The following is a 16,188-nucleotide window of genomic DNA, read 5'->3' on the forward strand; positions in this document are numbered from 1 at the left end:
TGGTGATGTGGATTAAGTTTCCGATGCATCCCAAATTTTTGAGTGTGACGTTCCCGGCGCTGACTATGAAAATTAGGACTTTCCAAAGATATTCTATTGGTTGTGTTTTTACATAATTCTGGGAAATTTTTTAAGATGTTTATGTAACAATCTAAGCTTCCAATAACAACGAAAATTTTAAATTCTGAAATCTGTCCAGCGCTCACAACCGATGGGTCAAATTTCCGTAAAACAGAAGTGGTGAGTAATTCTAAAAATTAACTGTAAAAAAGTAGAAACCTAACTGTCAATGTAAGATCTAGGGATATATTTATTGTTAACATAGAGCTACACAATATGTAAAAACTATGCATTCTCAATTCGCCGCCAAGAAATTTCTACAATGTCTGGGTGTGGAATGTATGAAAGGAAGTATGAATTTCTGATGAAGAGCTACGAACCTATTGCATCTGATTACATCTCGGCAACTGTAGAGCGGCCGCTATAGTAAGAAGAAATGCATCATACTACAAAGCACGTTGCTGCATATTCGCTGACAAATTTTACCATCGGCTAAAAATAGCCCGTAAAGCTTTCTCTGCGAGGACCTAGCTTTCTAAGAAGTGAATAAAACAAGAAATGTTGCTTTTAAAACAATATATTGAATTTCCTAACTAGTTCCCAGGATACATCAGCTTTTGGTGTAGCCCCTTGCAATATCTGCTACATTTGCGCCTATGGCCGTCTGCTATGACGGAATAACAACTGTACTTATCTGCCAACAACGACGTAGTACTGTGGGGACCAGTTTGTTGGAGACAAACCGAGGGTCTCCAGGAAGGGGGGGGGGGGGGTCGCTCTGCGTGGAAACACGTATAAGTCGTATACAAAACGGTCTGAAAAGCGGTTATCGGAATCCTCGGAAATAGGATGCTCCACACAACAAAATTCCGTGCAAAATTACGAATCTCAATTGCACATCTTAATAAACAAGGCGACAATATATGGCTTATTGAGCATCACTCGTATTAAAAGAAGAGAGGTATTTATTTATTTATTTATTTATTTATTTATTTATTTATTTATTTATTTATTTATTTATTTATTTATTTATTTATTTATTTATTTGTTTATTTATTTATTTATTTATTTATTTATTCATTTATTTATTTATTTATTTACTTATTTATTTATTTATTTATTCATTCATTTATTTATTTTTCAGGTTACCCCTAAAGGCCCTCCAAAGGAGGGTATTACATAGGGGGGGGGGGGGGATACAATTGTGAAAAACACGATGCAATTAGCAACAAATACAATAAGAACCGTTATATAACATCAAAAGAGGAAAGAAAAACAACACCAAATATTCTACACATTTCCGTCACAGCGAAGTAGCTCTTGGAATTTATTTATGTTAGTTTCTGTAGCGATGTGCGATGGCAAGTTATTCCATTCAAAGATAGTGCGAGGTATGAATGAATTGGCATAAGATGATAAATGACACTTAGCGCGTTTAACTTTGAAAGCATGATCAAGTCATGGAAAAATGACATCAGGTGACTGAAACAAATCACTGCGCAGTAGTGGATGGTGATAAAGCTTATGGAAAAGTGTTAACCGTGGCGTTAACCGTTAAAACTGTTAACCAAACCCTGTGGCGTGCCTTCGACGTTCTCGCTCATCTTTGCTCCTAACAATGCTTGTAAATAAATGCAGAATGACAGGCCGCACTTATTTAAAGAACAGAGCACAAGCAAGTAATTTTCTTTTACTATGCTGTCGCAAGTGACAGCTGTTGTTGCAATAATCAAGCTGACATTTCCCAACCCGTGTTGTCCATTCGGAGCGCATGCCATTTCGCATGTAAAATAGCAACTTCTTTATTCATTGTTTTTCTTCTTCTCCGCCACTCCTTTCTCCTTAAACTCAGCGCCTTCCATCATCCAGGACTTGTCACGAGAGCGATTCGCAAACATCCCAACCTCTCGTGCGACCGCCGATCTCCACGGGCGATGACCAGCATGTGGTCGAGCACGATCGACTTTCAGCAGAGTGTCACGTACTCGCAAGTGGCATATTTCACTGGGACAGTACGGGTGGATTTGGACGACGACAGTCGCCAACGCTCCGCGACTCAACAGAAATTTGCCGCGAAGCATGAGTGTTGCAGAAGACAAAGGCTCTGACACAACGCTACCTTGCTGCCGCGGAGCCTCCTGTCCGTCGCCAAGGGCGACATAGCGGTTCGGGATAGCGCGGCACGAGCTCTTCCGGACCGCGCCGCTTCGTCGAAAGGGCGTGTGAGAGGCCAGCGCGCCGCAGGTTTACCGACCACTGACTCTCCTCCGCGGCCGACGCAGCAGGTAGCAAAGGCACGGCCGCAACGCAGCCAAGACTTCTTCCGGAGTATAGAGGCCCTGTCACCTGCGCTGCGGCAGTTTCATTTTCCCTCCTCCACCCCTCACGCTACAATCTTCGACCAACACCTCTGCAATTGCGTCACAGGACGACCTGGTCGCACGAACAGCGCTCGCCAAATGTCTTCCGCGCGCCGTGCCTTTGCTCTCCTGGGCACAGGCTAGCGCTGGCCACCAGTTCAAACAACCGCCGCATTCAAAGTAGAGGCCTGCGTCACTCTGACTTGTAGAGCATCACGCTTTGAGCGGGGGATAACGTACAAAGCTATGCCTCCTTCCGCAACGTTCGCTCGTGTGCCAAGCGGATGTCCTTGTCTTGTGTACAACGCTATCTTTGTTATCCCTTGGACGCGTCGGCTTTAGTCACGGCCATCTCGCTGGGCAGCGGTCATAGTTCGGAGGTCGCGCGGAGATGCATGCGCGTGTGGGGCAACCGACAACTGTTTTGGCAGCAGCCGGACGACAGAACACCAGCAAATGTTTAAAGGTCACTGTAGGGACGTTTCGGAAAGCCCAAAGTCGCCGAAGTAGATTTCGCGCGAGAAATAGTTTGAAATTTTTTAACTAAGAAATATTTTAAATAGCATAGAAAGGTGAAATAGAATAGGTTTAAAATAAAAAGAAATTGTCGTGTCATTAAAAAATTAAGCGACTACCGAGAGAAAGCTTCGATAATGAAGGCATGTCCGATTGCACGGATTTTTAAGTTCGTGAAGGTTTTTCGAAACGAATTCGTGACGTCCGAAAAAAGTTATGGGAAAGCACATCTCAGGAAAAGAGCAACGGAGCAAAAGTTATGTTGTTTTCTGACAATTTGAGCATTACCGGTGATATGTTTGCATGGGATAATGCAAGAAAAACTCGGCATAAAATCACGAGGAATCAAAAGTGACACCTGAAAAGTAGCAGGCAAGCTCATACTTAACATGAATTGTCGCAGCGTCCTCAACAAAATTAGTGAACTTGAAGGTTTGCTTTTTTCACATGACGTGGACTTTGCCATGATTACGGAGACCTAGTTGAGCAGTGAAATATTGATAGTGAATTTGTTCCTAAAAAATATAAAGTTTTTTGTGCCGACCGTGATAGAAGAGGGGCGGAGTAGCAATTTTATTCAAATCATCCCTATAACTTTTTAGAATGCCTGACGCACATGATATTGAAGCCGTGTTTTGTAAAACATACATAAACAAGTCCGATTTGTTATAATAATTAACAATAAGTAGTAAATAATTTTACAAGATTGCAGGGTGCCGTAGGATCAATTGTAGATTTAGTTTTTGTAAGCGGTGCCATCCGCAATTTCCTAAACTGTGACGTCCCAAAGAGGATAACCGGTCAAAAATCTGTACTACTGAGTTTGTGAAATGTGTACCCAAATTCTGAAACTAGTGGTAAGTTATTTCCTAATTTTTTACGTGCTGCATCTATTCTGAAGACACTTGATTTATGTTTTGATAACATTAAAAATAGCACCGGTAGCATGGATGAATTATGGCTTTCGTTTATAAAAAGAGTTTCTGATTGAATTAACTGTTTCATTCCCAAAATTGGTGACAAAAAAAATCCGTGTACCGTAATCCATGGATTTCTCAGGAGACGTTACGCTTGCAGCGAAGGCTTAAAAGATTAAAGAAGAAGTTGAGCAGGAACTTATCATTAAAACCAGTCGTGGAAGAAATTTCCGAACAACTTAAGCAGAAAATAACCTGCGACAAAAAAAAAAAAATATTATGGACCTATGCTGACTTCGTTCATTAGAACCTCTCTCGAAAGACTGAAATATTCTGGCGTCAAATACAACCAAAATCTTCTTCCACGAATGAATTCATAATAAACGGGAAGTGTGTACGTGATGAGGGTGTTGTTTGTTCCGCGTTTAACAAATTCTTCCAATTGGTATTTACACAGGACCAGTGGTTGTCTCCGTCACTTTCGGTATCGGTTCCTGCCATATCTGATGTTGTTAATTCGGAGACTGGTGTTCTTAATTTGCTCTTGAACCTTGACATTAATAAGCCGCCAAGCCCAGATAACATAACAAAAGCTTTTTTGAAGCGCTATGCAGAGTCGCTACGTTAAGGTCTCTAAGCGAAGGTTCTTTACCGGATGACTGGAGGACAGCCGCGATAAAACATTCGCACAAAACCAGAGAAAAAAGGCACATTGAGATCTACCAACCGATTTCACTAAAGGCGACATCATGTAAAAGTTCAGAGCATATAATTCACAAACATATATTAGATTTCTTGGAAGAGCACAAAGTACTTACAGATTTTCAGCATGGTTTCAGGCCTGGGGTTTCCACAAGTAAGCAGTTAGTTGAGACTGTGCATGACTTCGCTCAGTCGATTAATCAGGGATAGCAAACAGATGCCATATTTATCGACTTTCCCAAAGCATTTGACAAGGTATCCCATAACAAACTGATGAATTAACTAAGCTATTATTTAAAAAACGACCAGATACTTACATGAATAAAGGCATACCTCTAGAATAGGTGTCAATTTGTCGCTCTAAACAACACTTCATAGGGTTGTGCCTGGCGTCCCCCAGGGATCTGTATTGGGTCCACGTTTATTTATTTCATTTTTAATGACATTGTTACAGGTCTTTCAGTCCGTGTCAGGCTGTACGCGGATGATTGTAGTTTGTAGAAAGAGGTGTCCTCAGTTGACCAACAAGTGTGTCTAAATAATGATCTAGCGAAAGTGATTGCGTGGTGTAATGAATGGCAGATGTGTCTTAATTTTGAAAACGAAAAAAGAAAGAAATTACATATAAAAAAAACCTCTTCACTTTGTGTACGGTACTAGCAACGTATCGGCTTTAGAGGTAACAGAGTATAGATATTTGGGCCTATGGATTACTAACAACCTCTCCTGAACAAAACACATAGTTACTGTTGTAGAAAATTAAATGCGCGAACTCTTTTTTTTTTTCTTTTTTTTTTTTTTTGAGGCGCTCACCGAAGTCTGTCCCTTCTAGTGTTCGTCTGTTAGCGTACAATTCTTTCATGCTTTTGCTCTTAGAATATGCCGTAATTATCTGACACACTCTCACAATAACCAACATTCACAAACTAGAGCCAATACATCATAAGGTAGTTTGTGTGCATCTGCCAGTTAGCTAGTGAAACGCAGCGGATTGCCCCCAGTCAGTGACCACAACCGTGTTTCCCGATTAAAGTTTCTACTTCAGCTGCTAAATGGTCACTATAATGTTAATACTTCTAATTAACATGAGCAGAATTAACGTGCGCAGAATGCAAAATATGTCTACAGCGTTGTTGCACACAATGACCTATTTCATCATTTACCAAAACCAAGTTGTAAGTTCCTGAGGATCGGCCTAGAATATAAAACTAACCTTAGCTGACAAAAAAAAAAAAAACAGCAACGTAGAGCTTACAGATAGCATCAAATTATATGCCTCACCGGCGAGCAGCTGTCAAAGTATCGCACAAATAAAAGGCGTGTATTGGTTACCTGTTTACGCCGTGTAATTGTTCACTTGTAACTATGCTGTTGTGTAAAACGGACATCAGGGGAAGGAAAACATCGGGCTAGTTTTCTTAAGCTACCTCCGGATATAGTTGAAACTCGCACAAATCCTAACAGACTCATAGATGCATGACGCTCTTCATTCACAAGCAAGCTGTATTCAGAAATCTAGAAGTGGCATATGATAAACTTACATTCCTGATTATCTCGGTTTCGAATGCACTCACTGGAACATGCGAACATAACGTAATGTTTTCTATTTTTCTGACTCTATACCTTTCCATATCATCACAGTTCTCCTGCTGAGCATTCGATGTCACCCGGCCCAGGATGAAATCTCCCGTAAAATTTTATATACAGACTATGCTGTATGAAAGCTGGTGCCATCTTCTTGCCAAAAGTCCGAAAGGGCATTTCCACGAAGCAAGTAAATATGTAAGGAGAATCGTCATATACGTACATGTCCATCATCATCATCATCATCATCAGCAGCAGCAGCAGCAGCAGCAGCAGCAGCGGCAGCGGCAGCAGCAGCGGCAGCAGCAGCAGCAGCGGCAGCAGCAGTGGCAGCGGCAGCAGCAGCGGCAGCAGCAGCGGCGGCAGCAGCAGCGGCAGCAGCGGCAGCAGCAGCAGCGGCAGCAGCAGCAGCGGCAGCAGCGGCAGCAGCGGCAGCAGCAGCAGCAGCAGCAGCAGCAGCAGCAGCAGCAGCAGCAGCAGCAGCAGCAGCAGCAGCAGCAGCAGCAGCAGCAGCAGCAGCAGCGGCAGCGGCAGCGGCAGCAGCAGCAGCAGCAGCAGCAGCAGCAGCAGCAGCAGCAGCAGCAGCAGCAGCAGCAGCAGCAGCAGCAGCGGCAACGGCAGCAGCGGCAGCAGCGGCAGCGGCAGCAGCGGCAGCGGCAGCGGCAGCGGCAGCAGCGGCAGCGGCAGCGGCAGCGGCAGCAGCAGCGGCAGCGGCAGCGGCGGCAGCAGCAGCAGCAGCAGCCTGACTCTACCCACTGCAGGGCGAAGGCCTCTCCCATATTTCTCCACTTAACCCTGTTCTGTGCTAGCTGCATCCACTTGACCCCTGCGAACTTCTTAACCTCATCCGCCCACCTAACTTTCTGCCGCCCCCTGCTACGCTTTCCTTCCCCTGGAGTCGAGTTTGTTACCCTAAGCGACCATCGGTTATACTCTCTTCGCACTACATGTCCTGCCCATGCCCATTTCTTCTTCTTAATTTCCACTAGAATGTCGGTAACTTGAGTTATTTCTCTGACCCACTCTGCACGCTTTCTATCTCTTAATGTTACCCCTACCATTTTTCGTTCCATAGCCCTCTGGGTTGTCATCAACTTAAGTAGAACACTCTTGGTTAGCCTCCACGTTTCAGCCCCATAGCTGAGTACAGGTGAGATGCAACTGTTGTATACTTTCCTCTTGAGCGATACCGGTAAGCTGTTAGTCATAATCTGCGAGTTCTTGTCAAAGTGCGCTCCATCCCAATCGTATTCTTCTTGTTATTTCCTTTTCATGGTCCGGATCAGCGGATGCTACCTGTCCTAAGTAGACATATTCGCCTACTACTTCCAGTACTTCGCTACCTAATGTAAACTGCTGTTCCTTCCCGAGGCTGTTGAACATTACCTTAGTCTTCTGCATATTGATTTTCAAGCCTACCTTTCTACTTTTCCTGTCTAGGTCATCAATCATTCTTTGCAGTTCATCCCCCGAGTTGCTTAGCAAGGCAATGTCATCAGCAAATCACAGATTACTGAGGTATTCTCCATATACCCTTATTCCTAACTGCTCCCATTCCAAGTCTCTTAATACTTCCTCTAAGCAAGTTGTGAATAGTACTGGGGAGATTGTGTCTCCTTGCCTAACACCCGTTCTTTATGGGAATTTTGTTACTATCTTTATGCAGAACTATAGTTGCTGTGCAGCCACTATATATATCTTCCAGCACTCTCACGTACGGCGCGTCTACTCCCTGAATTCGCAATGCCTGCATCACTGCCGAGGTTTCAACTGAATCAAACTCTTTTTCGTAATTAATGAATGCTATGTATAGAGGCTGGTTATATTCCGAGCATTTTTCTATCACCTGATTGATGGTATGGATATGATCGATGGTAGAGTACCGTTTCCGAAAACCTGCTTCATCCTTTGCTTGATTGCAGTCTAAGGTTGTCCTGATTCTATTAGTGATTACCTTAGTAAATACTTTATACGTAACAGCCAGTAAGCTGATTGTTCTGTAATTTTTAAGGTCCTTAGCGTCCCCTTTCTTATGAATGAGGATAATGTTTGCATGCTTCCATGGTTCCGGTACCGTCGATGACACCAGGCACTGCGTATACAGGGTGGCCAATTTTTCTAGCACGATATCCCCCCCGTCCTTGAGCAAATTTGTAGATATCTGATCCTCTCCAGCTGATTTCCCCCTTTTCATAGTTTCTAATGCTTTCTTGACCTCGTCCTTCGTCACAGGTGGAACGTCGGACTGTTTTCCCTACCGCCAATCTCTTTGCGGTCCTGACTACTTTGGCTACATGTAGAGATCTGTATAGAACTCCTCGGCTACTTTGACCATCTTGTCCATATTCGTGATGACGTTGCCCGCCTTGTCCCTTATCGCATACATCTGGTTTTTGCCTATGCCCAATTTCTTCTTTACCGCTTTAAGGCTTCCCCCGTTCTTTACAGTACGCTCAATTTTCTCCATGTAATACTTCCTTATATCGGCCACCTTGCGCTTATTGATTAGCTTTGAAATCTAGGCCAATTCGATCTGGTCTGTTGGAGTGGAAGCTTTCATACTCTGGCGTTTATTAATCAAATCTTTTGTCTCCTTAGACAGCTTACCGGTATCCTCTCTAACTATCCTACCGCCTACTTCTACCGCGCACTCAGTAATGATATCAATGTAATTACATGTCCGTTAAAACTTAAAAATAAAACGCTCGCACTAATTCACAGAGTTTTATTCATTTACTTGGGCGAACCAACTTCGATGAAGCCTTCATAGAATATGGCGTCCAGGCGGCTCCACCCGCAGTGTTCAGGGTTACAGGTCTCACCATGATCTCTATTTTATAGTATATCAACATTCGTCCTCAGCAGCACACCCTCAGGAATGGTGCCACCACCGCAGATCAGGACACACAAGGTCACCCACGCCTTCTTTGAAAAGGGAGACGCGATAAGGCTGTGGAAAGGAAAGTGTGCCACTGGTACCTCGGTCAGCTTGAAGCACTGCAACCTACACGTTGCAACGCTCAACGCAAGTATTGCGCTCGAGTTGCTCCTCCCGCGCGTGACGAATTATACATTGCAGCACTCTCCAAGAATGGAGGTTACATATTTGCAGGCAGCTGATTACAACGTCGGTCAAGGCTTTGTTACACTGATGCAGTAGCAATTCGAATTGGCTGTAAGGTTGTTATTCAGCTTGGCGGGAATTGTATCCCAGCGTCGATGAAATTGAGATATATTCCAGTGTTGCGAATTAACGCATTGGTTTTGGTCAACAGGTGGCAGTGCGGCAAGTTATCGTTCTGACTAAAATAACTTTCCGAATTCCAAAAATTGGTAACTCAGGCTTCAATTGTGGAGGCATTTAGTTGGATTACCTGATGTGCATCGTTAAGACACATTTGAAAGTTGCAGACTGATGCTCTTATTTCAGCATGTTCAACCACAACAATAATACACCTCTGTACTCAAAACTCTAATATTAAGAATAACAGTAAATGGCAGCGTACATCGATGAATATTGCTCGTAGTATGTCCAAACATTTAAGTAACGGTGCAAAAATAACAAATTGATGTTTCAACCTAACTGCATATGAAAGGGTGCTGCCTGATTCTCCTTCTCCATCCTCTATCTGTAGGCACAACAAACGTTGCCTTCTTTAGTAACAACTTTACTACTTGAAGTAATGAATTCATATCACAATATTATGAGGGATATATATTGTGAGTTGGCGCCGGAAAAGCGAAAATTTAGCTTTAACATTATACTCACGAAGACAGTTATCACAGTGAAAAGACTAGCAGGATTTACGATGCAGGTTAGAAGTATACTGTTATTGTTAATAAAATGTTTTATTTACCGAATGTTTATTTTATGCCACATTAAAGAAGGATACAAAATCCTGCGACCCTAAACAGCATTCTTATTTACGAAATACACATTGAAGTGGACAATGTGTACAGCTAAATGGGTTAAATGGGAACAACGATACAAAATGTCAAGAACATACCAAACGATAATCAGCATCCACTGATGATTAAAATCACTCGTCGGGGAAACGGAGAGGGTAGTCATTTGGCCATGCACTCTAGTCTGAGATCGTGCTAAGGGACAAGGATTCTGATAGACACGCGTTCAAATAAAAATAGATTTGATACAGTGTTTATATCAATAAATAGATTAATTTATTAGTTGATGATGATTTAAATATACATTCTTGAGGTTGAATGTCTATCTTTTATTATAAAAGCCTCTAAAAAATTTACTTCCATCTTCTGCGATTCCTCAAGCACTCCAGGTTTGCATGGTTCAAAATAGCATATGGAGAGTACCGGTATTTATTGCGGGATGGAACGGGCAGCCAACTTTTCATGTTCTTGCACATATTTATGTCGACATTTCTTTGGTTTGGTTTACGAGGCTTAACGTCCCAAAGCGACTGAGGCTATGAGAAACGCCGATGTGGAGAGCTCCGAAAATTGCGACCACCCGGGGTTCTTTAACACAGCTCAGCGCAGCACACGGGCACCTTGATTTTCACCTTCGACATGGGAGGGCCTCACATAAGGCCACATAAAGCTCGCATACTATAGCGAAGGTGTATCCATGACTTCGTACACCTTGTTTCCCAGTTCAATTGTTAATCTTCCTCAATTCTGTTTTATTAAGCCTACTTTCTTATAAGCTGAAGGGCATACATTATCAGTGTGTGCTGTTCATTGAAGTCTGCTTGTAAATGTAATGCATAAATGCTTATATTCCTCTAGTCTCCAATTTACGTTGCTGTAGACGTTGGAAGATAATTCCAGCTTGTTTTTTATCAGTAAGACACATATGTACTCTTTTTTTCAAAATTATTAGCCATATCGCATTGGACGCACCATTTTACTAATAAGTTAATTATTTTCGTTCAACTTTAGCTGAAAAAGAATTTATGATTTTAAATATAACACAGTTGTCAGCAATCAGCCTAACTAATTCAAATTACATCACAGAGTGGTTATTCATATTGATAATAAATAACGCCGGTAGTAATACCGACCCCTGCGCACTTCCGAGTAAGCTAGCATCTGAATTTCCTCAGCACGCACCGTCTATCTCTTCATATTGTTTGCTCTTTACTAAGTAATATAAGATGAAATCATTATTTCGTAAATAATACCCGTTGTTTTTATCATTATAAATAATGTATTATGAGATATCACGAAAAGCTTTCTTAGAAGTCCAAAGATATTTCCACCAGTAACGTTCTCATGTAGATATCTAGGGAATTCAATTACAGCTGCAATTGACTGCGTGTTAATGGGGAAGTCCCGTCAAAATCCGTATTGTACCTTTGTTTACAATAGTCTGCTTATCTAAAAAGGCATCTATGTTTCCTCAGAATATGCTCTAAAACCTCGTAAAAAATAAACTTACGTAAAATAGGTAAATAGTTATTGAATTTTAATATACCACCTTTCTTAAAATCTGGAAATGCAGGAGTCAAAATACAGTCGGTCGGTACTTTCAAAAATATTAAGCTATGCTTGAAGATAACAATAAGAAATATATCTGTAAGCTGTGCAAACCTGTTGAGAAATACGGCTAGAATTTCATTTCAGCAAAGAAATCAACACACGGGTTGATTTCGTTGCTCCAAGTCGTAACAGTAATTTAGATGTGCCCTTTAATGTTGTTTAGAACGTGTCTGACTCACTAGCTGTGGAAGGGGCATGTCAATATTTATGTGACGTAGAATGCACTTTTTGGAAGAAAATGAGCGCGTTAATTGCATGTGATATCTGAGAAGCTTCTTACGGCCACAGGCTGAATCCCTAGGTTTGAGCCTGTGGCCGTAGCAAAAAAAAACCCCGAAAATTCAAGCAGTTCCCTAGGTACTGCTAAAATATTCGGAGGACTTTTAAGCTATTTGCCCTAACGTTTTCAGTGAAATAATGTTTTCGCAACTCTTGCATTTTACATTCGAGGGTGACAATACTCCAGTAACTGCCTTAATATTGATGCGCCTCACTTTCCTATAGTGTTTTAGCCCTGTATTTTATCCGGAACCACTCTGCTATCCAAGAGTTCTTTCGACTAACCTTTGTGAGGCCACTTGAAATAAATTGGTATCTATAGTAGAGATAGCAGGATATAAACTCACCCGATACAGTATCAATGGCATGCTAACAGAACGATAAAAGGCAGATCTCCAAATCATGCGTGATTTAGACATCATCTTCAACGGAATAAATTATGACAACGGGTTTAGGTAACAAGATCCAAATCCGCGTGAAAAAATTGGCTGTGGCTTAGCTCTCCTGTGCCTGTGTATACGTAGCATAAAGCATACGTAGTAGCAGCTCCGGCTACTGGTCACGCATTGGCGAGGAGCGCAGCCGGCGGCTGCGGTGGTGAGGAGCGCGCATCGACTTTGGCGAGGAGGCTACGCACCTGCGCCTCTCGTGACGTCACGCAGCTCTCGCGTATGCGCATAAAAGGCGCCGCGTACTCACGCGAAACCCGGCTCTGACCCACGTAGTGTAGCTTTACGCTACAAAACAGGACATCCATGTGCAGTTATTTCTGATGCTGGAGAATATTGTTACGAGAAGACGACGACAAAATGTTTCCTTCCCTTGCGTCGCGGAAGGGACAAGGAGATGTCGACGAAGTGGGACTGCTCTCGCACATGCGCATAACGGGGGGCGCGCACTCACGCAAAACACGACTTTGACCCGCGCAGTTTAGCTTTACGCTACAAAACACATGTACAGTAAATCATGCTGTGGATAGAAATACCATCTCGAGGGAGGAAGGGAGAAACGTTTTAATGAAGAACAGATAATTTAGCTGGCGGTAGGAATTCGCTTGTATGCAACTCTGCATGAACTAGCGTTTTAAGAACTTGACTGCCAACAGAATGAACTGAAAGGTCTAAAATTGAGGAGGCAGTATCTGTTACAAGTGTGGAACAAATGCGGTTAGTTTGAGTCATATTATATGCACGCAGCAGAATTTATTCAGGCAAACAACACGAAAAAGGTTCTGAGCAGGCTCCTTTGTAGGAAAAGAACGTCAGTTATTTGCTTACGTTCAGTACCTTTACGCAGTAAGACTTTCCAGGTCGTGTCATGGTCGCATACATAGGCGTTATTTTTCAGGAACACCTTCTTGTGAAAAAGCTTAATTTTGTTACCTGAAGCACTATCAACTCATTCAGACAAGTACAGTTCTGATATGTATATCCTGGAACCCTTTAGCTCTGTGAAGTTCTTATACAGGGGTGGATGTATTTTCATTATAGCCTTACAGCCGGAAAATCGCATGTTTTGTATGATTCTTTCATGACCTATACCAGTCATATGAATGTGTTTTAATCAGCTTTCACTAAAGTTAAATTTTTCTTTCAAGAATCTGGCAGACACCTTCATTTTTCTCGATTCTGTCTTTTTCGTCAGTCCCTTTCATAATAGTGAAATACCGATCGCGGTATTCAACGTCTAAAAGCTTGTCATTTTGAAACTTCCTCCGCAGTTTTTATGGTTTCTTTGAGTTTTTGTGTTTTCTATTCTCGTGAATTAACAGTAACACTAACTCTTATTATTATCTTGTTTATTAGCTTATTATCTAGTTTCAACAGCGTAGCATAACTTACTTTGCCAGCACCTCTTATCTCTTTAAGCTCATCTGGCATGTCACTTCGCACTAGTGTGAGGGTGTGTCCAGGGTTACTTCCTCCATCGCCACAAAACAGGAGTAGAACGGACAAACAGTCAATAGCAATCTGAGCAAATCACAGAGTACAAAGCAACGTTACTGGAACCAGTTTCAGTTTAAAAACTCCGGAGCGCCGCGCGGCGCCGCCGCTGGCTTTGCGCGGCGACTGGCGCTGCAGACGACAAAGGCTTTATCGCGCCGGCGCGTTTGCCGGCGGCCTACAGGCGTTTGCGCGACTTCAAAGCGCTGGCTTGACGCCGTGGAACCCTAGCGGCTCCAGAGATAAAGATTTTAGTATTCATATTACCTTGATTTTTTTTTTTTTCATAGTTTGCTGCATTAACAGATTCCATTTATGTGGATGGCCTGTGCGCAATGCACCTGATAACGCTCGTGGGAAGGATAAGAAACGAACCACTTTATTATCCTTGAGTATGAGCTATCTTGAAAGCGCGTGTAAGAGGAGTCTTTTCTGTGCTTGAAGGTCCCTCCCCTTCCATGTTACTTTGCGCTCAGTCAATGGACGACTAAATCGCGCGATCAAAGACCCTTTCTGAGCGGACCGGGCCGTTACTTTCCAAAAAGTCTGAAAAAAAAAAAGCAGTGCACGGTATGAAGAACTTGAAGGGAAAAAAGAAGACGTACACAGCCCGCTCTACTAAATTTGACCACGCTTCCATCCCTGTCTAAGTTGCCGCGCTTCCTATTTACAGCGCAATGCAACGTCAACTTGCCTGACAGCATGTCTAGTGCAATTAGTGTAGTGAAAATTACTCCAGGGCAATCGTACTCGCTACAAGTTGTCCAAACATATATTTGTAGCATAATGCTCGCATTTAATCGCACTTAACTTATTACGAAATCAATAGAGACGTGCAATTATATTCCTTATAAGCTAGCCAATGACATAGGATTTCATGCTGTAGCATGAAGTGAAATTTTTTATCATCGATAGCTAATTAACAACAACTAAATAATTCCTGCAGATATATACTTTCATAAGCAATTGAACAATATATGACGTAATCAGTAGCGTAAAGTGTAATCACAAAAAAAAAACAAATGTAATAAATTTAGAACACAATTAGCATAAAATATGATCACAAATATACTAAATAACATGTTGCAACTCGGAACTACAATTATTCCAGCGCAATAATATCGGCATAAGCTCTACACAGCCACTGCGGACAAGTTGTGTACACATATTCCGTACACGGCCGGTAAGAAAGAAGTAATGCCGCTTATTAAAATTGCCTATTGATCCACGCTCATTTTATTTCATATTAATTAACCAACATCTAAGGATAGTCCCTATTGATTCTGCCAAATTGCACGACCGGCAGTTTTTCATGCCGCTATTTTCATACTTCACTATTGCAATTGCCAATTGTGGCGGGGAAAACGCGGTTGAATTGTAAAGCCTGGTAAAGAAGTTTTTGAACATATACACAATTTGTCTTGTCTAAAATGTGAAGAAACATCCAGTTGCTCAAAAGGAGGCCTTCTATGGCGATTGATTGTTACCACAAATCGCGCGAAATTTACCAGAAACGTATCGCATTCCCGGTTGGCGAAAATAAGGCAAACGTACCGCGCGCGCTGCTGCTACACCTTAAAAACTTGAGCTACATGTGAGTGAAAAAGAGGACAACGCGTCAAGGCGGCGCGGCGAAAGCGATCATCATTCGCTCAGTCGCCTACTTGGGAAGATATGCATGCACGCGACAGCGCGAACCGACGGCAACGCTGTGTTGCTGGCATAATGCGCATCCTTCTATGATGTAATACACCGCAAAACTATTTGCAAATGCAACAGTCAGAACAGTTGCAAGAACTGAATTATCTTACGACAACATGCAAAACAAAATGCATTTAAAGCACATCGTATTGAGTTTGAGGCGCTTAATATGTGTTAGCTTGCGCTACACAAGTGGTCACGTGACCTTTTTCTTTTTTTTGGTTGAGATTAGACGTTGGTTGAATCCTTGCACCATTATTAATACAAAGCTAGAAACTGTCGCGGCAAATAAGCACCGTCATAAGGCAACACTGCAAAAAACAAAGCGCACGAAATGAGCGGCAGCGACGTACGCCGAGTGTACTTCACTGCCGCGTATCCATTTCATGATGATCGCGCGCACTTCCGGGTGAAAGAGCGAAATTTTCAGTTTCGGCAGATCCGAGCGACGAGCCAAGCGACACGTGTATTTCTGTTTGCACGAAGGCTTCGCGCGACGCGTGCCTCCGTCGCTCTCGCGTTCGCGTGAGTTTTCGCGTACATGCATGTAGCGCAGCCTTAAGAATAATTGGTTACAAAATTTTACATTACTTCCTATCTTTTTGCGAC

Source organism: Amblyomma maculatum, chromosome 2 (genome assembly GCF_055883805.1).
Source record: "Amblyomma maculatum isolate TAMU_Amacu chromosome 2, ASM5588380v1, whole genome shotgun sequence".
Classification (NCBI taxonomy): domain Eukaryota; kingdom Metazoa; phylum Arthropoda; class Arachnida; order Ixodida; family Ixodidae; genus Amblyomma; species Amblyomma maculatum.